General features: G+C 38.0%; 1 long non-coding RNA gene across 2 annotated transcripts in view; it reads left to right on the forward strand.

Moving 5' to 3' along the window:
* Window positions 1-22,371, forward strand: part of LOC103105697 (uncharacterized) — a 29,532-nt gene extending 7,161 nt beyond the window's left edge. The window contains exon 3 of one of the 2 annotated variants that reach the window (XR_458490.3): window positions 21,812-22,371. This is a non-coding gene — a long non-coding RNA (uncharacterized LOC103105697). Of the gene's footprint in view, window positions 1-1,556; window positions 1,952-21,811 lie in introns of those variants that run through there. The other variant, XR_001626972.2, reaches the window with a different exon arrangement.
* Window positions 22,372-23,076: the final 705 nt, after the last annotated feature.

Consider the following 23,076-nt stretch of genomic DNA (forward strand, 5'->3'; position numbering starts at 1 on the left):
ATCTGTATGATACATAATTCTAAAAAAAATAACCCTTTCTGGCTTGGTAAAAACTTTAAAACAGAGGGGCAAGGTCTAGGTAAATAGGGTTAAGTGACTTGCCCAGGTTCACACAGCTAGGATGTATCTAAGGTCAAATTTCAACATAGGATCTTCAATCTCTAGTACTGGCTCTCTATCCACAGAGCTACTTCTTAGCTGCCCCTCATTACATAACCTTTGGGGCCTTAGTTTTCATTTATAAATAAGGGAGTTATAGTAGATGACCTCTAAGTTCCCTTCTAGCTAGAAAACTAAGATTATTCTGAACTTGAGGGCTGAGCCCTTTAACATTGATATAGAAGTAGAAATAATCTGATCTTGGGGCTTTAATCCCTTTTCTCAGAATTTCCAAGAAAGATTTACTATTAATTCCTAGGAGAAGCAACTTCTCAGGGCTTCAGTTTTCTCATCTGCAAAATAAGGATAAGGTGTAAAGGAGAAGGGGGGTGAGGAATAGAAAATCCTATGCAGTTGTGATAGTCTAGAATCTTAATTTGATTCTGTAATGAATCAGAATACTGGTGGAACTAGGAGAATTGAGGTAATCTCACATTTTCCCACAATAACATTGTTAACAAGGAAGTTGTGGGGCAGAACTGGGACAGTTTGGGTTAACCTTGTCCCAAGGTAGATTCATCTTCCACCTTCGGGTAAGAAAAATATAACAGCAGTTTTGATGACTGTGGCAGCCAACTCCCTTCTGTTCTGGAAAGCATTTCTTTCAACTAAAGTTCCTAAAATATAGTTGAGCACCTTGGCTATGTGATATTTAAAATTAGATTTGACAAATATAACAATTTTTAAAAGAGTTGTTAAGGTTGCCCTTTATAAAAAATAATTAACTTTTTTTAAAAACCCATACCTTCCATCTTGGAATCAATACTAGGTATTGGTTCCAAGGCAGAAGAGTGGTAAGGGCTAGGCAATAGGGGTTAAGTGACTTGCCCAGCAGCTAGGGAGTGTCTGAGACCAGATTTGAACCCAGGACCTCCCGCCTCTGTGCCTGGTTCTCAATCCACTGAGCCACCCAGCTGACCCCCAAATTAATTTCTTAAGTAAAAAAAAAAAAACTGTTGGTAGTTCTTAATAATTTAATATAATATAAATACAGCAAAAGAGAGAAATGTAAGAGGGAAGTAGAAAATATTTCCTAGCTAAATACCCTATAATTGCCAATCCAAAGAAATTTATCTCATCTCCAACAAAAACTCCCTCAGGTCCCAATAGTCCAATAATCTCTTCAATAAGGGTCCCACTTCATTGCAACCAATCGCAGCTTCCAAATTGCCTAGCACTGCCCAGGAGGCTGTGTCTGTGGGATCCACCTCCTGTCCTCTGAGGGTATGAACTCTTGTCAAAAGGATTCACAGGTTCCTGACTGATTGAGTTTAAAAGGTGTGAACTCTTATCAAAAGGATTCACAGGTTCCTCCTGACTGATTGAGTTAAAAGGGTAGGGCACTCCAAAGTACTTGGTTAAGTTAAGATAAAGAAATTCCCTTTCTTCTTCAATAGACTTCAATAGACTGGCTTCAATAAACTGAAGGAGAACTTCTCATCTAGTTTCAATACAACCGATTCAGAGAGATCAAGGCTCAGAGTACCCAAGATGAAAAATAAAGCCAATGGAGAGTCCACAAATGTTGCAGAGGAAAGAAGTTTGGGGAATAAGCCAGGAGACATAACCTCCAAAGACCCCTGGGAGCCTCACTGTGCTATCTGCTTTTTAACCTTCATGCCAAAAATTTTTATCTATTTTTATCTTCCTCAACTGCCTTCAATCACCTTGGAAATTCTTCACCCTGTAGGTATTGAAATATGTTTTTAGTAAAAAGACTGTTTATTTCCACCCTTGGGCTCTGAGTGATCTGTGGCCCCAAAGTTTGATTCCTTCCTACAGTAGACTCCCTGCCTCAAGTCCAATCCATCTTCCACTCAGCTCCCAAAATGATTTTCCTAAGACACAGGCTTGACCATGTCTCCCATACACAACATCACAACATTTCAGTGGTTCCCTATTGCCTCATGATCAAGAACAAAATCTTTTTTTGGCATTTGAAACCTTTTATTCTTTGGTTACATTTCTACCTTTTGGGTATTTGACACTTCCATGACTCTTATAAAAAATACATCTACATTGGCCTACTTGTTACTTTCATATACCACGCTCCGTTTCCTGAAATGTGCCTTTGTACTGAATTTCCCAATGTCTAGAATGCTATTCCCTCTTTATCTTCCCCCTTCTAGCTTGCCATGCTTCTTTCAACAAGATTCAGTTCAAATCTCAACTTTTGTAGCCAGTACTCCACACCCACCCTCCAGCCCATCATCTTCTCTCTGAGATTACCACCTATCTGGCCTGCATATATCTTATATGAACGTTGTTGTTTGATTATTCTCTTCCCTTTCAAAAGTGTTCCCCTTAAAGGCAGGAACAATTCTGATGACTTTTTTATAGCTTGTTAATGCTTGACTGACTGGTTGTATCAATGTTGTCTAGCCATTTGTATGTCTGATAAAGGAGAAGAAAGGCTTATACCACCAGGACAAACATATCCATTGCAAAATAATGACTTGGCTTCTACGGGTCATTTTTCTTACAAATTTACCAAGGTGGGAAATGCTCGATAAATAGCCAGAGAATCTGGCAAGCCCAGAAAAGATCTGAACTGTCAGCATTTGCATCAGTACAATCAAGAAAGTCATTTAAGACTTGCTTTTCCCTCCCATTTGAGAATGAAAGTTTGCCCTGAGAATTGACTAGGGAAATGAGTTAATTGAATGTTGACTCTCATTTTCTCTGGAGTCTAAAGGGAGGTGAAGCGGAAACTTCTATGCATCAGCTGGTAATTAACTAATGGCTTAAAGTAAGTAAACTGAATATAGTGTTTCCCCTAGGGGGTTCAAAGATGTGAATCTTGCCTGGTTTTGTTTTGTTTTGTTTTTTCACTGCTCATGAAAAACACTCCATTGGGGAGAAATGCTGCTCCTAACTGGGTCCAATGTTGAATTCTTTCTCAGGAACCCCAAAGTATACAGGTGTAAGGTTTTAAGATAAAGTTCAACAGCTCAGTACAGTGGAACAGAGTGTGGTGAGATTAGTAAGAGATTTGTTGTCAGGGGACTGGCATTTGAATACTCGTCCCTTAGCTTATTACTAGTACAACTTGGGGCAAGTCTCAGGGCCTGGGTTCTTTCATCTATTAAATGAAGGAGTTGGATTAGATGGTCTCTGAAGTCTCTTCTATTACCTGGAGTTGGGGGATTTGGTTTCCAGTTTTGTTTTTTTTTTTGTCATTTGCTAAACAATCAACAAACATTTATTAAGCTTTATGGCCTCGGACAAGACACACACAGGTTAATACTTATTGTTCTGAACTGTGGTTTCCTTGTTTGTGAGATGGAATTAATAAAATTTGTCCTATCTCTAGCACTACTGTTAGAATCTAGACAGAAAATTTAAAGTATATAAAATACTTTGTAAAGCAGAAAACCTATACCAATGGCATCTGTTATTTTTATTCTATGTTAAATGAGAAAGTGTCCAAAAGAAAATAGTATGGGAGAGATAAGGTCTGGATCAACATCTCACACCCTACAGCAAGATAAACTCAGAATAGGTGAATGACTGGAATATAAAGAAGGAAACTATAAGTAAATTAGGTGAACACAGAATAGTATACATGTCAGACCTTTGGGAAAAAGACTTTAAGGCTAAGCAAGAGTTAGAAAAAAAATTATAAAATGTAAAATAAATCATTTTGATTACATTAAATTAAAAAGGTTTTGTACAAACAAAACCAATGGAATCAAAATGAGAAGGGAAGCAACAAATTGAGAAGCAATCTTTATAACAAAAACTTCTGACAAAGGTCTAATTACTCAAATTTATAAGGATTTAAATCAATTGTACAAAAAATCAAGCCATTCCCCAATTGATAAATGGGCAAAAGAAATGAATAGGCAATTTTCAGATAAAGAAATCAAAACTATCAATAAGCACATGAAAAGGTGTTCTACATCTCTTATAATCAGAGAGATGCAAATCAAATCAAATCAATTCTGAGGTATCACCTCACACCTAGTAGATTGGCTGATATGACAGCAAAGGAAAGTAATGAGTATTGGAGGAGATGTGGCAAAATTGGGACATTAATACATTGCTGGTAGAGTTGGAAATTGATTCAACCATTCTGGAGGGCAATTTGGAACTATGCCCAAAGGGGACTAAAATACTGTCTGCCCTTTGACCCATCCATAGCACTGCTGGGTTTGTACCCCAAAGAGATAATAAGGAAAAAGACTTGTACAAAAATATTTATAGCCGAGCTCTTTGTGGTAGCAAAAACTTGGAAAATGAGGGGGTGCCCTTCAATTGGGGAATGGCTGAACAAATTGTGGTATCTGTTGGTGATGGAATACTATTGTGCTCAAAGGAATAATGAACTGGGGGAATTCCATACGAATTGGAATGACCTCTAGGAATTGATGTAGAGCGAAAGGAGCAGAACCAGAACATTGTACACAGAGACTGATACACTGTGGCATAGTCGAATGTAATGGACTTCTCTACTAGCAACAATGCAATAATCCAGGACAATTCTGAGAGACTTATGAGAAAAAACACTATCCACATCCAGAGAAAGAACTGTGAGAGTAGAAACACAGAAGAAAAATAATTGCTTGATCACATGGGTAGATGGGGATATGGTTATGGATGTAGATTCTAAATGATCACCCTAGTAAAAATGTCAATAATATAGAAATAGGTCTTGATCAATGGCACATGTAAAACCCAGTGGAATTGCCCAGAGTTCCTTACTAGAAAGGCAAAGAGACTCAGGCAGGGCTGCTCCCCTCCCCCCCTCCACTGTGCTTGATGACATTTTTTCTCATCCCCCACCCCTCTGCCCAACAGCCCAAAGGGAAAGCTTTCTCCCAGGGCACATGGCACTTGATGGGAGAGGCATGGCATGCAGTCACTGAGTGGATGGGTACAACATTTGGTTTGGGGAGGGGTAGGACCTGGCACTTTGTCTCTAAAAGTTTTGCCATCACTGTTCTAAGACCATTTCCTGAGACTTTTTCATATTGGTTGATAGAGAAAGCTAAGTCTTTTGATCTTCTTCTCGGCATACTTTCCCTAAAAGTTTCCCTTCTGCTTTTCCCCAATCTCATATCCAGGTGGATCTGTGATTAATACAAATATCTCTACCATCAGAGGATGAGAGTACAAAGTGTTCATCCAGGGAAAATGACTGGCTGACTAGGACATAGAAGGATAGACCCTTGATGGAGGAGCTAACCTCCAACAATCTTTAAAAATGAATTGACACAGGGCAGCTGGGTGGCTCAGTGGATTGAGAGCCAGGCCTAGAGATGGGAGATCCTGAGTTCAAATATGTCTTCAGATACTTCCCAGCTGTGTGACCCTGGGCAAGTCACTTAACCCCCATTGCCTAGCCCTTACCACTCTTCTGCCTTGGAACCAATACACAGTATTGATCCCAAGACAGAAGGTAAGGGTTTTGTTTTTTTTTTAATTACTGAGAGACCTACTGCTTCCCTTCTCTCCCCTCCCCCACTTTTAACATCTTCTTCACCTTCTCCCCAATTAGAAGACAGACTAGAATTTAGCAGAGTGGATCTATGTCCTGATTGGGTAGCGGAAACCTATATGTATATACAGCCTCCTCCCATCTGGGAAATGAAAATGGTTGCCTTTTGGTAGAAACATCTGGGAATAAAAAGCACCTTCATAAAATGTTGGTACTCATGTAGCATATGAGTAGAATTTCTGATAATGAATTTTTCCAGTCCAAGAGATGGCAGCAAATGATAAGTGTTCTTACAGAATCACATAGCAGAAGCAAATTTATATTTGCCCACTTTGCCCCAAAAGGGATATTTATGAATAATATTACTAAACCCCACCTTCTGTATAGAGGAAATAGATTTCAATTTTCTGAATATCATGATTCTAAACTTTGTACTTGTAGTCAAACAAGGGAGAATTTGGGAACAGTCAGCATTAGAAAATACCTTCTGAGTAGCCCCAAATTTGAAAGAACTAGAATATGGCCTAGCCGTGGAAAGGGGATTTCCTAGGTATCTTGATCTCCTTTTAGCTAAAGGAGAGACATTTCTTTAGTGCCAGCCTTAAGGGTTGCCTCTTCTGTTACCTCCAAATTTAAGATTTCAATGACCCGACGTTCTAGGAAGATGGGAAATTCCTGAACAGTGTCCCTCTAGAGAAATAAGAGGCTAACTAATACAGGCCCTATAGTTGAAGGAACAGTCATGCTGTGGCAGAAGGGAAATGGCAGACCAAGACAATGGAGGCTTTACACAAAGAGGCATTACCTGTCCCAAAAGCCCTAAGATGTTTTTGACTTCTAGAAGGGGAGCCCAAACTGTTATGTTCAAATTTAGGGTTTGAAACTGAGTATAATAATTATAGGTTGCCAAGGATTTTACTTACAAAATCCTAAAATGAAACACTCAAGTCAGAATGGAGTTTTATGGTGATTTAATTACAACAAGAGGAAGAAATTATTAGAGGGAGAGAAGGAAAAGGAGGTTAACTCAAAAACTGCTCTAGCTCAGGCTGAGCCAAGGCTCTTTTCTTGGACTTGGCTAAGTCTAAGGCCTTGGAGAGCCAAGGCAGAGAAGGGAGTCAGTCCTTATCACTCACTTGACCAATCTGAAGAGAAGCTGTCTGCGGGGCTCCTCCAAGCTTGAGCTCCAGAATTGAACTGGCCTCTAGCCCTCTCCACAGGAAGTCATGAGAACATCAGAGGCTGTTCTCTACCTCACTTTCTGTGTTTCACATGTGCCAATGGTGGTTCAAGCTTGACTTAGGATAGCCCAGGGGGGGCAGCTAGTTGTTTCTGATTTGTCATTAGCTAGCACATGCCCATGTAGTGTGGATGTGCACATTCCTGGGTGCCAGACCAAGCAATATGGAGGAAATTTAAAATTCACAATCCCCCCTAATGATGATTGGGGGACTAGTCTCCCCAATTGATCACTAAACATAAGCGTCCTGCACCTCAAAAATTTCTAACTGCAGGTGTATACAAAATTTTACCCTCTAAGAGGAAAACTACAATAGTTATAGATAAAGGGGAAATAGAGGAGAGAGAGACAGCAAAACCAATGTTTTTGCTGGGCGCATTGACAAAAGCCAATTAGGGGGCAGTCCCCTTTGGCATAAGAGTGTATATTCAAAATAAATGTTCAATCAACCTTCAGTTCAATCAACCTCACCCCAAGGTTCATTCTGGATCTTCCTGTAGTGTAAGGGTTTAGGTATCTTTCTGCAAACAGTTCATTCTCTGGATTCAGTTAGTTAGCAAGTCTCTTCTCTGAACATCTCTCAAACAAAAATTTAAATCTTGGATTTTATGAAAATACTATCCCCCCTGAAGAAGGTGTTGAAAAAACACCCAGTTCAGCTGAGGATGCAAGGTTTAGTTATGGGGGTTTGTGAGTCAATTAAAAAAATGAGTTATGTGAAGGGGAATAACATGCAATAAAGTTAGAAAGGTAGATTACAACCGGGTTGTAGACTAGCTTAAACCCCAGACTGAGAAATTTATGTTTTATTGTAGGGGAAAACAGGAAGCAACGGAAGGTTGCTTTTTAATTTTTTTTTTTTTTAGACATCAGGGATTCTAAGGCATGTATGATACAGATCCTGCTCTCAAGAGGTTTACAATCTAAAAGGAAGAAGGAATGCTCACAAACAACTATGATACATGAAATATCAATCAATCAACAACCTTTTTTAAATTTAAAAAAAATTCTTACCTCCTGTCTTAGACCTAATATTGAATATCAGTTCCAAGGCAGAAGAGCTTTAAGGGCTAGGCAGATGGGGGTTAAGTGACTTACACAGGGTCACACACCTAGGAAGTGTCTGAGGCCACATTTGAACTTGGGATCTCCCATCTCCAGGCCTGGCTCTCAAACCACTGAATCACTTAGCTGCCCCTCAAGAGCATTTATTAAGCACCTACTATGAACAAGGTACTAATCTTGACACTGGAGATACAAAGAAAAAGGGAAATAGCCCCTGCCCTCAAGGAGTTTGCATTCTATCAGGGAAGATAGCACTTAAATACACACATATATATTTTGGAGCCCTTCTGATAGTTACTCCTCTACTGGTTACTTTTGCTCAAAGGTTAGATCTAGGGATAATATTGAGAAGCTGGCATAAAACTGGTATTTATGCATCCCCTTCAGTGTTCTCCCTTTTAAGGATCTTGCCATCTAGACTTCCTTAGCCTATACAAAAGATGTTTACTGAGCAGGCATGGCACAAACAGTTAGTATAAAAGATTCCCACCAGATCCTGAATGCACACTCTGACACATGTATGCAAAGTTCAAGGCAGGAATGGGCACTAATTTAAAGTATAATAGTCATGAAACACATATGTAAAGAACATTTGTGGCAAAGAGGAGCCTTTATAGTCCTGGAAATTCTTTTTTCCTTTGTAGAATCCTCATGAAGTTCACTGTGGGGTGTGATACAATGATTGATTGTATGGTGGTAGCCGGAATGAGAACTTGACCTATGACTCCACAGAGAATGTAAACTACCTTGAGTAAATGTAAATAACAAAAGAAGCTCCAACTATCCCATGGGAAAACTTGCACATGACCCTGGGTCAGCCCTGGCAATATGCCTTTTTTGTTCTGTTTCTATATGATATCTGCCCTGGCCTGGGGTTGGTGCTGGGACCCACTATGTTACTTTGCTCTGCCGATGCCAAGGACTAGCCTCTTGTCAGTAAACTCCAGCAATTAACCTAATTAAACCAAACAAAACCTATTAATAGCCAAACTGTCATGGGCCCCTCTTTCCTTGGTATCCCAGTATTCTCTGAAAGCTATTCCACCCTACAATTGGCACAATCAGTGCAAAACAGATTGCCCCCTTACATTTGATATAGTTAGCAGGATAGTCTGCTCCCCTACAAATCTTGTGTGCTTCCAGTGATGGATGCATCCTATCTGCTGAGCTGGATACTCAGAGGGTGAGATGTCTCCAGCATGAGTCTATTTGCTGCTAATCCAGATAGTTCAGTTTCTACTTTGCCTCCTCTTCCAACCTCCTCATGCTTGTAAACATACTTCCTGGGCAAATCCATCTCAAAGTTGTTGCTCAATCACCACACAACTCCTGCTGACATTACTGTTGGCTCTGGTGAACTCTGCTACTAGATCTGGTCACCTACTGAACCACTGTATCTCCCAGACTTACAGGGTTGCTGCCTGGACACATCCACATTGGAATGCCCATGTACTTAAGACCAAAGAAGAATAAACATCAGAGACAGATGCAGCCATATGCTCACAGTCACCACAATTGTATAGGAAATAGGGCAGCTGTCTTTCCCTCTGTCTCACAGCTCAAAATAGCCCTGTCTATTTGCAATGGTGAAGGAAAGAGAACGAGATGGGCAGGTCATTCCTTCTCTGTTTTCAGTTAGTTTGAGTTCAGCATCTCTTTGGTCATCAGTTCCTCTCACTTTATAGACAAAGAGAAGAATTTCTAATAACACAGTATTAATGTCATCATGGCTAGAAACAGGTACCCCTAAATGTTCCACATGGTCACATTGACTGAAACTAGGTGAGGAATACCTGCACATGCTTTAAAGACTGAAATCAGGCAAGGAAAATCTGTGCATACTTCAAGAACTGAAATTGGGCAGGGAATATTTGCATTTGCTTCAAGGACTGGCTTTCAACAGGCCAGTCTAACACAATTACTCAACACTAATTACACAATCCATACTTGTGTATACATAAAATAATTTTGGAGGCAGAGAAGGTATGAGCAATGGAGAGAATCAGAAAAATCCTCATAAGGAAGAAAGGCACTTGAGCTGACTTTTGAAGAAAATTAGGGACGACAAGAAACAGAAGTGATACAAGAGAACATTTTGGGCATGTGGGACTGCTTATGCCAGTTATGGGCAACCTTTTGAGCTTGGTGCATCAAAATTCACCAAAAAACTGAGCTTAACTCAGGTGGTGTGTCACTTTGAGAAAAAAACCCCACAATTTTGTGATATTTATAGTTTAAATAACAAAAATTTATAATTGTAATATATAACTATTTAATAAACCAAAAACTAATTATTTAACTTACCTGCTTAGTGACTTCTTTGTTTATCTGTCATGTCAGTCAGTTGTTTTTGTTTTTGTCGGTCTTGATATTATTTAACTTGTGTGGGGTGCCATGAACTAAGAAAATGAGGGGGAGGGGGAATTCTTTAACTCACCTGCCTATTAGTGACTTTTTTGTTGTTAAATTTCATTGGTTGGTATTTTGTACATTTCAAACCCAAGCAAGCACTACTAACTTCATCTGTCAATCTGTTTCTTTTGTTGGTTTTGATATTATTTAATGCTGAGAATAAGGTCTCACAAAGTATGTAGAGGGAAAAATTGTGAGTAAAGCCATTGCTATAATTTTCAGGGTGCTAAAAGTGTCTGGTAATTGGTTCCAGGCATTCCTCTGTTGTTTGTGGGTCAGAGCCCCACCCCATCTTCTGCCCACTGGCTCTGCCCCACCATGCCCCTCCCCACCTGGCTGGCCCAGAGGTACTAGAACAACAGCTGCCATCCACCAGCCAACCTGCCTGCTGGCGCACGCTCCTTCTGAGTGCACATGCTCCTCCTCCCCACTCCCATGGGAATCCCTCCCCCATTGGCCTAATGCATGCCACCCACTGCTAGACACCCCTTCCCCCTCTCCCTGCCAGCATGTAGAGCATCCCTCCTCCGCTCCTTACACTTCACACTCCACCAGGCCATAGCCACAGGTACACAGCTCCCCAGGCAGCTCCTGGGCCCTGAGGCACACTGAGCCCACATGTGGCCCTGTGTCATTGAATATGGCTACATGTGTCAGTGCTGACACATGTGTCATAGGTTTGCCATTACAGTCATAGGTTTGCCATTATAGACTTACGCAAAGGCACAGAGTTCAGACATGGAATGTTGTATGTAACAAATAGAAAAAAAATCCACTTCGGCAGGACTATAGAGTTCTTGAAGGGGAGGGATGTAGTGGGCTGGAAAGGTAGATTAGGAAGGCCAGGTTATAAATAGCTCTCAATGCCAATAAGTGGAGTTTATATAAGTGAGATAAATGCAAAGGAGAGGTCTAGTCAAAATATTACGAACATTTCAGGAAAATAATCACTAATCAGAAGAAATCCAAATGTAAACAGCTCTGGTGACTTACCTCATATCCATTAGAATGGCAAAAATGTCAAAAAAGAAAAGAAAATTATATATGTTGGAGGATCTGTGAGAAGAGCTACGAGTTGGTCCAATTGCAGAAAATAATTTGGAAATAGTCAAAGCACCATTAAATTATATACACCCTGTGATCCAACATTATATCAAACTGGTATATACCCTAAGGATATCAAGGAAATGGGGAAAGGTCCATATATATAAGTCTGCCCATAGTGGTCTTTTGGTAGTTACAAAGAAGGAAGAAAGATGATCATCATTTGTTCTGAACAAATTGTGGCATATGAATGCCATGGAATATTACTCCAAGAAATCATGAATTTTAAGAAAGAGAAAATTGGGCTAACATGTAGGGACTAACACAGAATAAAAAAATAAAACTAGGAGAATAATTTATACAGTGACCTCAATAATATAATTGAAAACAACCATGAAAAACTTTAGAACTCTCATCAAACAGCAACCAGTCATGAATGATTATGAAGCTTGCCTCCTGGCTTTCTGCTCAAATGAGATACTTATTTTTTAGATGATCGATTTACTTGCTTGCCACAGAAAGGATTTGATTCAGTCATATGTAGATAGTTATAGAGAGGAGAAGATAACTGGCAAATGAGGAGATCAGGAAAGGCCTCCTGAAAAAAGTGATGCTTAATCTGAGTCTTCAAGAAGAGATGCAAGTGAAAAGGAAGTGTATGCATTCCAAGCATGGGGGCAGTAAAAAGTTGCCAAGACAAGAAATGGAGTGCCCTGTATGAGCAAAGGTGAAAAATTCCAGTTTGGCAAGGCTGTTGATTTAAAAAAAAAAGACTAATGTATTTAAAAAAAATACTTGAAAGGTGTATCAGAGCCAAGTTGTGAAGACTATGAAATGCCAAGTTAAGGAGTTTATGTTTGATCCTAAAAGATATAGGGAGCCCTTGGGGTTTATTGTGAAGAGTATTAATATAATCAGACATGGACTTTAGGAAAATTACTTTAGCAACTCTGTGGAGGATAAATTGGAGTGGGTAGAGACCTGAGGGGAAGGGATAAATTAGAAGCCTACTTCAATGGTCCAAGCCAGAGATGATAAGGACCTGAGTTAGGGTGGTGGCTCTGTTAGAAAGAAGAGGGCAGAAATTACAAGATTGGAAGCCTGATTGAGTGGAGATGAAGGGTGAGTGAAGTTGAAGAGTCAAGGGTAACCTAGACATTCCAAACATAAGCAAACCAGAATTATAGTAGTGAGATAATAGTGCCCTGGACAGAAACAGATAAGGTTATAAGAGGGGTGTGAAAGTAAGGTTTACTTTGGCCTTGAGTTTGAAATGCCTATAAGCTCTTCCATTTGAAATATCTAGTAAGCAGTTGATGATAGGAGACCACATCTAGGGTCTGGATGGAAGAAACAAAAAGAGGATCAATTTTTTTAAAAGAAAAAAGTATTTGAAGAAGGTGATCACTTTTATGGATGGATGAATGTATATAAACTTTATAGAGGAAAGAGCATCTGGATTGAGCTATGAAAGAAGGGACAGACTTCAGTATTTGTTTGGTCCTCATTCGGATATGAAAGGGGAGGAGGCAGACAATTTCATTCCAGGAATAAAGAATGGCATAAACATGAGCAAAAGTACATTTCTATTTATATTGCATAATTTCAAGATTCTCATCGATCTTCCACTATCCAGCACTTTTGCTCCTATTCACATGCTGCTGAATGGAGCTAGAGAAAGTCACAAAGCAATGCTGACTGAGTTCAGAGCAAATTAATGTTACATAATATCTACTACAGGATCTTCACTGAAGCAAGGCAATATGTCTTTTACACTTCCTGATCAATTCATTCCCCTACTCACATAGTATCTATTGAAAACCTTTTCATCCATTGTCAGGCTTCCTCTGGCACCTCCTCCAACTACCCTCTCAGCTGAGAACCTTACCTCATACTTTATTTTCTTTTTTAAGTTTTATTTAATTAAACAATTTAGAACATTATTCCTTGGTTACAGGAATCATATTTTTCACTCCCCTCACCCCACCCCTTCCCATAATTGACACACAATTCCATTGGGTTTTACATGTGTCTTTTGTCAAAAACTGTTTTCATGTTGTTGATGTTTACACTAGGATGATCATTTGGAGTCTACATCCCCATTGACCCACGTAATCAAGCAGTTGTTTTTCTTCTGTGTTTCTGTTCCCACAGTTATTCCTCTGAATGTGGATAGTGCTCTTTCTCATAAATCCCTGTGAGTTGTTCAGGATCACTGCATTGCCAATAATGGAGAAGTCCATTACATTCGATTGTACCACAGTATATCAGTTTCTGTGTACAATGTTCTCCTGGTTCTGCTCCTTTCACTCTGCATCAATTCCTGGAGGTTGTTCCAGTTCACATGGAATTCTTTCAGTTTATTATTCCTTTGAGCACAATGGTGATGGAATCATCACCAACATATACCACAATTTTTTCAGCCATTGCCCAATTGGAGGGCATCCCCTTATTTTCCAATTTTTTTTTGCCACCACAAAGAATGCAGCAATGAATATTCTTGTACAGATCTTTTCCCTTATTATCTCTTTGGGTATAAACCCAGCAGTGCTTTGGCTGAATCAAAGGAACACAGTCTTTTAGCACCCTTTAGGCATAGTTCCAAATTGCCCTCCAGAATGGTTGGATCAATTCACAACTCCAGCAGCAATGCATTAATGTCCCCACTTTGTCACATCCCCTCCAGCATTCATTACTTTCCTTTGCTGTCATGTTAGCCAATCTGCTAGGTGTGAGGTAATACCTCAGAGTTGTTTTGATTTTAATTTCTCTAATTATAAGAGATTTAGAAAACTTTTTCATGTGCTTATTAATAGTTTTGATTTCTTTATCTGAAAATTGCCTATTCATGTCCCTTGCCCATTTATCATTTGGGGAATGGTTTGGTTTTTTGTACAATTGATTTAGCTCTTTGTAAATTTGAGTAATTAGACCTTTGTCAGAGATTTTTATGAAGATTTTCCCCAATTTGTTGCTTCCCTTCTAATTTTGGTTGCATTGGTTTTGTTTGTACAAAACCATTTTAATTTAATGTAATCAAAATTATTGATTTTACATTTTGTGATTTTTTTCCTAAGTCTTGCTTTGTCTTAAAATCTTTCTTTTCCCAAAGATCTAATATGTATTCTATTCTGTGTTCATCTAATTTACTTATAGTTTCCGTTTTTATATTCAAGTCATTCACCCATTCTGGGCTTATCTTGCTGTAGAGTGTAAGATGTTGATCCAAACCCAATCTCTCCCATACTGTCTAACAATTTTCCTAGCAGTTTTTATCAAATAGTGGATTTTTGTCCCCAAAACTGAGATCTTTGGGCTTATCATATACTATCTTGCTGAGGTCACTTACCCCAAATCTATTCCACTGATCCTTCTTTCTGTCTCTTAGCCAGTACAATATTGTTTTGATGACCACTGCTTTATAGTATAGTTTGAGATCTGGTACTGAGAGGCCAACTTCCTTCGCATTCTTTTCATTATTTTCCTGGATAGCCTTGATCTTTTGTTCTTCCAAATGAACTCTGTTATAGTTTTTTCTAATTCAGTAAAAAAGTTTTTTGGTAGTTCAATGGGTATGGCACTAAATAAGTAAATTAATTTGGGTAGGATTGTCATTTTGATTGTGTTAGCTCATCCTACCAATGAGCAATCAATGTTTTTCCAATTATTTAGGTCTAGGTTTATTTGTGTGAAGAGTGTTTTGTAGCTGTGTTCATATAGTTCCGGTGTTTGTCTTGGCAGATAGATTCCTAAGTATTTTATATTGTCTAGGGTGATTTTAAATGGAATTTCTCTTTCTAATTCTTGCTGCTGAGATGTGTTGGAAATATATAGAAATGCTGATGACTTATGTGGGTTTATTTTGTATACTGCAACTTTGCTAAAGTTGTTTATTATTTCTGCTAGCTTTTTAGTTGATTCTCTAGGATTCTTTAAGTAGACCATCATATCATCTGCAAAGAGTGATAGCTTGGTCTCCTCATTGCCTATGTTAATACTTTCAATTTCTTTTTCTTCTCTAATTGCTATTGCTAGTATTTCTAGTACAATGTTAAATAATAGAGGTGATAATGGGCATCCTTGTTTCACTCCTGATCTTATTGGGAAGGCTTCTAGTTTATCCCCACTGCAGATAATGTTTGCTGATGGTTTTAGATATATGCTGTTTATTATTTTTAGGAAAGGCCCTTCTATTCCTGTGATTTCTAGTGTTTTCAATAGGAATGGGTGTTATATTTTGTCAAAGGCTTTTTCTGCATCTATTGAGATAATTATGTGATTTTTGTTGGTTTGCTTGTTAATGTGGTCAATTATGTGGATGGTTTCCCTAATATTGAACCATTCTTGCATTCCTGGTATAAATCCCACCTGATCATAGTGAGTAACCCTCATGATCAATTGCTGGAGTCTTTTTGCTAGTATTCTATTTAAGATTTTTGCATCTATGTTCATTAAGGAGATTGGTCTGTAATTTTCTTTCTCTGTTTTTGACCTGCATGGCTTTGGAATCAGTGCCATATTTGCATCATAAAAGAAATTTGGTAGAACTCCTTCTTTGCTTATTCTGTCAAATAGTTTATACAATATTTGGATTAGTTGTTCTTTGAATATTTGATAGAATTCATTTGTGAATCCATCTGGTCCTGGGGATTTTTTTCTTAGGGAGTTCTTTGATGGCTTGTTCAATTTCTTTTTCTGATATGGGTTTTTTTAGGTATTCTATTTCTTTTGTTAATCTATGCAATTTATATTTTTGTAAATCTTCATCCATGTCACCTAGATTGCCATATTTATTACTATATAAGTGGGCATAATAGTTTTTAATGAAGGCCTTAATTTTCTTTTCATTAGAGGTGAATTCTCTTTTTTCATCTTTGGTACTGTTAATTTGGTTTTCTTTTTCCTTTTTTCAATTGGATTGACCAGTACTTTATCTATATTGTTTGTTTTTTTCAAAGTACCAGCTTCTAGTCTTATTTATTAAATCAATAGTTCTTTGACTTTCAATTTTATTGATTTCTCCTTTAATTTTTAGGAGCTCTAATTTAGTTTTCATCTGAGGATTTCTAATTAGTTCACTTTCTAGTTTTTTTTTAATTTGCATGCCCAATTCATTGACCTCTTTCCTCCCTAATTTGTTAATATATGAACTTAAAGATATAAATTTCTCCCTAAGTACTGCTTTGGATGCATCCCATAGATTTTGAAAAGATGACTCATCATTATCATTTTCTTCAATGAAATTATTATTGTTTCTATGACTTGTTCTTTAACCAATTTTGGAGAATCATTATTTAATTTCCAATTAACTTTTGATTTACCTCTCCATGTACCCTTACTAGTTATTATTTTCATTGCATTGTGATCTGAAAAGGTTGAATTTATTATTTCTGATCTTTTGCACTTGTTGGTAATGTTTTTATGCCCTAGTACATGATCAATCTTTGTGAATGTACCATACGTTGCTGAAAAGAAGGTGTATTCCTTTTTGTCCCTATTTATTTTTCTCTACATATCTACTAACTCTAATTTTTCTAAGATTTCATTCACTACTCTTACCTCTTTCTTATTTATTTTTTTTGGTTTGATTCATCTAGTTATGATATAGGATGATATGATATAGGTTCAGGTCTCCCACTAGTATAGTTTTTTAAAATCTATTTCATCCTTGAGCTCCATTAGCATCTCTTTTAGAAATTTAGATGGTATGTCATTTGGTGCATACATGTTGAGTACTGATACTTCCTCATTGTCTATACTGACTTTTGTCAGAATGTAATTACCTTCCCTATCTCTATTGACTAGATCTATTTTTACTTTGGCTTTGTCAGATATCATGATTGTGACTCCTGACTTCTTTTTATTAGTTGATTCCCAATAGATTTTTCTCCAGCCTCTTACCTTTACCATATGTGTGTCTACCTTCCTCATGTGTGTTTCTTGTAAACAACATATGGTAGAGTTTTGGTTTCTAATCCACGCTGCTATTTGCTTGTATTTTATGGGTTAGTTCATTCCATTCACATTCAGAGTTATGATTACCAGCTGTGTATTTCTCAACATTTTGATTTCCACTCCTAGCCCTACCCTTTCTTCTTTTCCTATTTCCTTCAACACCAGTGTTTTGTTTTAATCAGTCCCCCTAATTCCCACCCTTATTTTATTTCCATTTCTTTCCCCCTCCCTTCTTATTCCCCTCTTATTTTCTTTACAGTCTTTTTAAACTACCCTCCCACCCTCTCCCTCCCTTATATTGCTTCCCTCCCCAAAAGTCTTCTGCTTCTCTATAGGGCACAAATTGCTTGTCTGTCCCAATGAATTTCATTGTTCTTCCCTCTTTGAGTCAGTTTCAATGCATGTAAGAATGAAGTATTTCCTATCTCCAACCTCTTTGGTGTTCTCCCCACTCCCTCCATATGCTTCTTTATGACATATAAATTTATCCCATTTTGTATCTTTTCCATTTATCTTAGTATTAACCTCTTTTTTTAACCTCTAGTTTTATATATATATGTCTGTATATTTATTTATGCATACATATATATCTATATACATATTTATGTCTTGGCATTTCATTTTATACAGTTGTCTCTGTTCCCTCTAAGTATAGTTCTTCTAGCTACCCAAGTGATAATAACAGTTTTTAAGAGTTACCAATATCTTCTTTTCTTGTAGGGATGCCAATTATTTTAACTTATTTGGTCCCTTAAAAAAGGGTTTTTTTGTTTATTTTCCCCTTCCTTAATTTACCTTTTGGTGATTCTTTTGAGTTCTGTGTTTGGGCATCAAATTTTCTATTCAAGTCTGGTTTTTTCTTTATGAATGCTTAGAATTCTTCTATTTTATTAAATGACCATACTTTCCTCTGCAAGAATATAATCAGTTTTGCTGGGTAGTTGATTCTTGGTTGTAAACCTAGTTCCCTTGCTTTCTGGAATATCATATCCCATGCCTTTCAGTCCTTCAGTGTAGATGTAGCCAGATCCTATGTTATCCTAACTGTAGTTCCATTGTATCTGAATGACTTCTTAGCAGCTTGTAATATTTTTTCCTTGGTCTGGTAGTTCTTGAATTTAGCTATAACATTCCTGGGTGTTGTCAGTTGGGGATTAAGTACAGGAGGTGATGTGTGGATTCTTTCAATCTCCACTTTTCCCTCTTGCTCTAGAATGTTGGGACATTTTTCTTGGATAATTTCCTATAGAATGATGTCCAGGCTTTTTCTTTTGTCATGGTCTTCCAGTAGACCAATGATTCTTAAGTTGTCTCTCCTGGACCTGTTTTCTAAATCTTCTGTTTTGTGGTGTTTCATATTTTCCTCAATTTTTTCATTCTTTTGATTTTGCTTTATAGTTTCCTGCTGCCTTGTGAAGTCGCTTGCTTCTAGTTGTTTTATTCTAGTTTTTAAAGACTGAATTTCATCCCTGGCTTTTTTAGTCATCCTTCTTCTGGTCTGATTTTCTTTGGAGTTCATCTTTTACCTTCTTTGTCTCATCTTTCATATCCTTTGCCTCATTTTCAAGCTGATTAATTTTGGCTTTCAAGACACAATTTTCTGTTTCCAGATGATTTTTTGCTTTTAAGTTCTTTTCCCAGTTGTCTTCAGCCTCTCTTTATTGTTTTTTTTATTGTATTTTGAGTTCTTCCAAAGCCTGTGCCCATTCACTTGAGTTTCCGTGTTTTTGTTTGGTGTTCCTTGATCTTCCTCTGTTTTGTTTGCTCTTTTTTCATTACCTGGATAGAAGCTGCCTGTTGTAATTTTGGTTTTTTTTTTCTGTTGTTTACTCATATTTCCCCCTTTTTACCCTCTGTAGTTGCCTATAGTCTTGCTTCTCTCATTTTGTGCTTGATCTGTGAGTTTGGGCTGTTCTGCTGTTTGGTCAGGTAGTCTGATCTTCCCCAACTGACAGCAGAAACTGAGAAGGAGCTGGGCTTCTCACCCTGTGGTCAAGGTTGTTGCCTGTAGTTTATTGCTGCTTTTCCCCCTTGGAGCTCAGTCATTGAGGCTTCCAGATGAGTCTATGGAGAGGTGTTGGAGCTTGAGCTTCTCTGCCCTCTGAAGGCTTATCTGCCCTTATTGATGAGATCCATCCAGAGCAGAGGAGTTGATCTGCAAATCTGGATGTGCCCTGAGGCCAAAATCTCCAGAAAGTGTGTGTATGGGGTGGGGGGCCTGCAAGATGAAGCATTTCAGCTGAGATTGGGCTTCCTGCTCTGTGCTTCTCTTTCAGCTGCCTCTGTTTCCTGTGTTCTACTCCCTGAGCCTGGCACAGCTTTGCCGGTAAGGTTCTCCCTCTGGACTAGCACCCTTGCCAGCCCCAGAGATTCCAGCCACTGCTGGAGGCTCAGGGCTGTAGGTGGTGGGGGGGAGGGGTGTCCTGGGATCTTCCTTCTTCCTTCCCCTTAAACCAGCATGTTCTAGTGTTCAGGCTTTGGGGGCGGGCATGCCTTTTAAGATGGGTCGAAGAGGAGGATTCCCTAGCTCTGTCCTGTTGTTAGATTTGGTTTTCAGTCCCCTAGAAGCGCTGTGTTTTTTATTGGTAAGGAAGGGTTTACAGAGGTCTGAATTTTTGCTACCTCTAAGCCGCCATCTTGACCAGAAGCTCTACTTCATACTTAAATGAAAAATTTGAGGCCATGTACCAAGTTTTCCCTCTTGTCTCTTCCTTCTCATATCTTACTATTCAGATGTCTCCCCACATGATCTCCTCTTTCACTCATGCCTCACAAAAAGTGACTCTTCCTCTTTTGAAGGCAAAACTCTCTACATGTACCTTGATCCCAATTCTATCATATCTTTTCAACATGCTTCAACATATTCATCTCTACTCTCTGGCTAATAATCTTCATTCTCTCCTTTATGCACTGGCTACTTCTTTGCTGTCTATGAACATGTCTACATTTCCCTAGTCCTTTAAAAAAGAAACCTTCACTTGAAATTAACATCCCTGTCAGTGTTTATCCTGTCTTTCCTCTATTCCATAGCCAGACTCCTTGAGAAAACTCTATAATTGATGTATCTAGTTCCTCTCCTCTCATTCTCTACTAAATGTTCTGTAGTCTTCATCATTCAATTAAAATTCCTCTCTCCAAAGTTATCAATGATCTCTTTGTTGCCAAATCTTATGGTCTCTTCTTGATCCTCATCCTCTCCTCTGTAGCCTCTGATACTGATGATAATCCTCTTCTGCATACTTTCTCTTCAATAGTTTTTTGAGATACCATTCTCTTTTGGCTCACCTCCTATCTGTCTGACTACTTCTCAATCACTTTAATCAACTCTTTCTATAGGTACTGTCCATCTTTCCTAGGTCCTCTTTCCTCCTCCTTCCATATAATCCCAACCAATATTTTTATCAGCCATATTAGATTCAATTATCATCTCCATGCCCATAACTCTTAGATTTATCTAAATCTAATTTCTCTCCTGATGAGTCTTTTTTTTTTTATCAATTGCCCATTATATGTCTAGAATGGGATTTTCCATATGCATTTCACACTCAACATTCCAAAACAGAAATCATAATTTCTCCTGCTCCCAACATTCCCCCAACAAACTTCCCTATTACTGTTAATAACATAACAGTAATAATAGTTTCCTATTATTGTTCCTTATGACCACCTTTATTTCAGTTACCTAGCTTCTCAATCTAGGTCTTGACTCCTTACTGGAACACCCATCCCCCAATACACACACACGTATCAAATCCATGTGAAATCTTTGTCATTTCCATCTTCAAAATATCTCTCCTATATCTCTTTCTCTCCAAACACAATTATCACCTCATCACTGAACAATTTCAATAGCCTGCTGATTGGTCGCCCCATTTCAGTCAGCTCCACTCAGCTGCCTATGTATTTCACTTTCCTACATTCATAGTCATCTTACACTTTAGTCCTTTCCACACACTCCTTGATCTAGTAATATTGGCCTTTGAGTTGTTTCTTATAAAAGATAATCCATCTCCTGACTCCTCGAGTCTTTTCACTGACTCCCTCTATGAAAAAACTGTGCAGGGATTAGAACAGTAAGTGGTTAGTTGTGGAAACTGAGTGAACCACACTAACTCCATCTCATGTCTCAATTTTGCAACTAGTTTAGTTTTATGGGCCTATTCCAAATTTGTCCTGTGAGAAAACTTTGTTCAGTTGTGGAAATTTAGAGAAAACTTTTTTGCATTATTTAAACCTAGCTTTCTGTGGCTGAGAAAAGTGGACTAACTGAGTCTGCTATTTAGAGACCCTTGACCAAAGACCTAGGTTATGTAACTCAATATTCCCCTTCTCTTTCCTCTTGCACCTCTGGCTTTTTGTAGACATATTGATATAAGCCAATCAGAGAAGTCATAACTCAATTTCAACCTAGGTTTTCAGAGAAACTGTGAAAGCACACACACGTCTATTACTCACTATTAAACACTGTTCAGTATCATCTCATTGTTTCTTTACAGGCACTTCAGTAGGACTTCCAGAGCCAAGATGGTGAAATGAGAAAGAAAATCACTGAGCTCACCCAAATTCACCTCCAAACAACTACTAAAAAATGCTTCAAAATGAATTCTGGAGCTGCAGAACCAACAAAAATATGAGGTGAATAATTCTTTCACCCAACATAATGTCAGCAGGAAAGATCCATTTCACTGAAATAAGAGGAAGACTGTGTGATTCAATATGGGCCCACAAGGTAGCCAGGCCATTCTCACATACCACAGCAAGCCCCAGCACAAGAAGCTTGAGATGGTGGCTCTTATACTTCAGGAGAAGACTAGAAAAATTAGCAAAAGACAAAAATATCTGACCATGGAAAACAACTTTGGTGACAGGGAAGATCAAAACACAGACCCAGAAGAGGACAACAATGGCAAAGTAGATACATGTGAGGCCTCAGTGGAAAATGTGAAATAATGGCAGGTCCAAAAACAATGCATGGAAAATCTCAAAAGTGATTTAAAAAAAATCAAATGGGAGGAGTAGAAAAATTGGGAAAATAAATAAAAGTGATGCAAAAGAATCATGAAAAAGAGTCAAATGTGTGATAGAGAAAGCACAAAAAATTGGGGAAATATATACAAAAACTCACTGAAGGAAACAATCTCCTAAAAAGTAGAATTGTTTGATAAACTCAAAGATACAATCTTTTGGAATAAGAACTCATTGTTTGAGGCAAATTTCTAGGAAAACTGGAAAACAGTATAGCAGAAACTAAGTATAGACCAATATCTCACACCCTATGCCAAGGTAAGATAAAAATGTATATATAATTTAGACATAAAGATGCCATAAACAAATTAGGAGAATATGGAATAGTTTACCTGAGAGATGTATGGAAAGGCAAGAATTTATAATAAAACAAAACAAACAAAAAAAAACAGATGGAATACTCCATGAGATGTATAATAAATAAATTATATTATATTAACTTTTAAAGTTTTGTATAAACAAAACCAATGTAACCAAGGTTAGAAGGGAAACAACAAACTAGGGGGAAATTTTTGTAACTAATTTCTCCGACCAAAGTCTCATTTCTCAAATATAGAGAGAATTCAGTCAAATCTATAAGAATATAAGCCATTCCTCAAGTGATAAATGGTTAAAGGATATGAACAAGTAGTTTTTCAGATAAAGAAATCAAAGCTATCAATAATCATATGAAAAAATGTTCTAAATCATTCTTGATTAGTTAAATACACATTAAAACAATCCTGAGGTCTCACTT

The sequence above is a fragment of the Monodelphis domestica genome, chromosome 1 (genome assembly GCF_027887165.1).
Source record: "Monodelphis domestica isolate mMonDom1 chromosome 1, mMonDom1.pri, whole genome shotgun sequence".
NCBI classification, from domain to species: Eukaryota; Metazoa; Chordata; class Mammalia; order Didelphimorphia; family Didelphidae; genus Monodelphis; species Monodelphis domestica.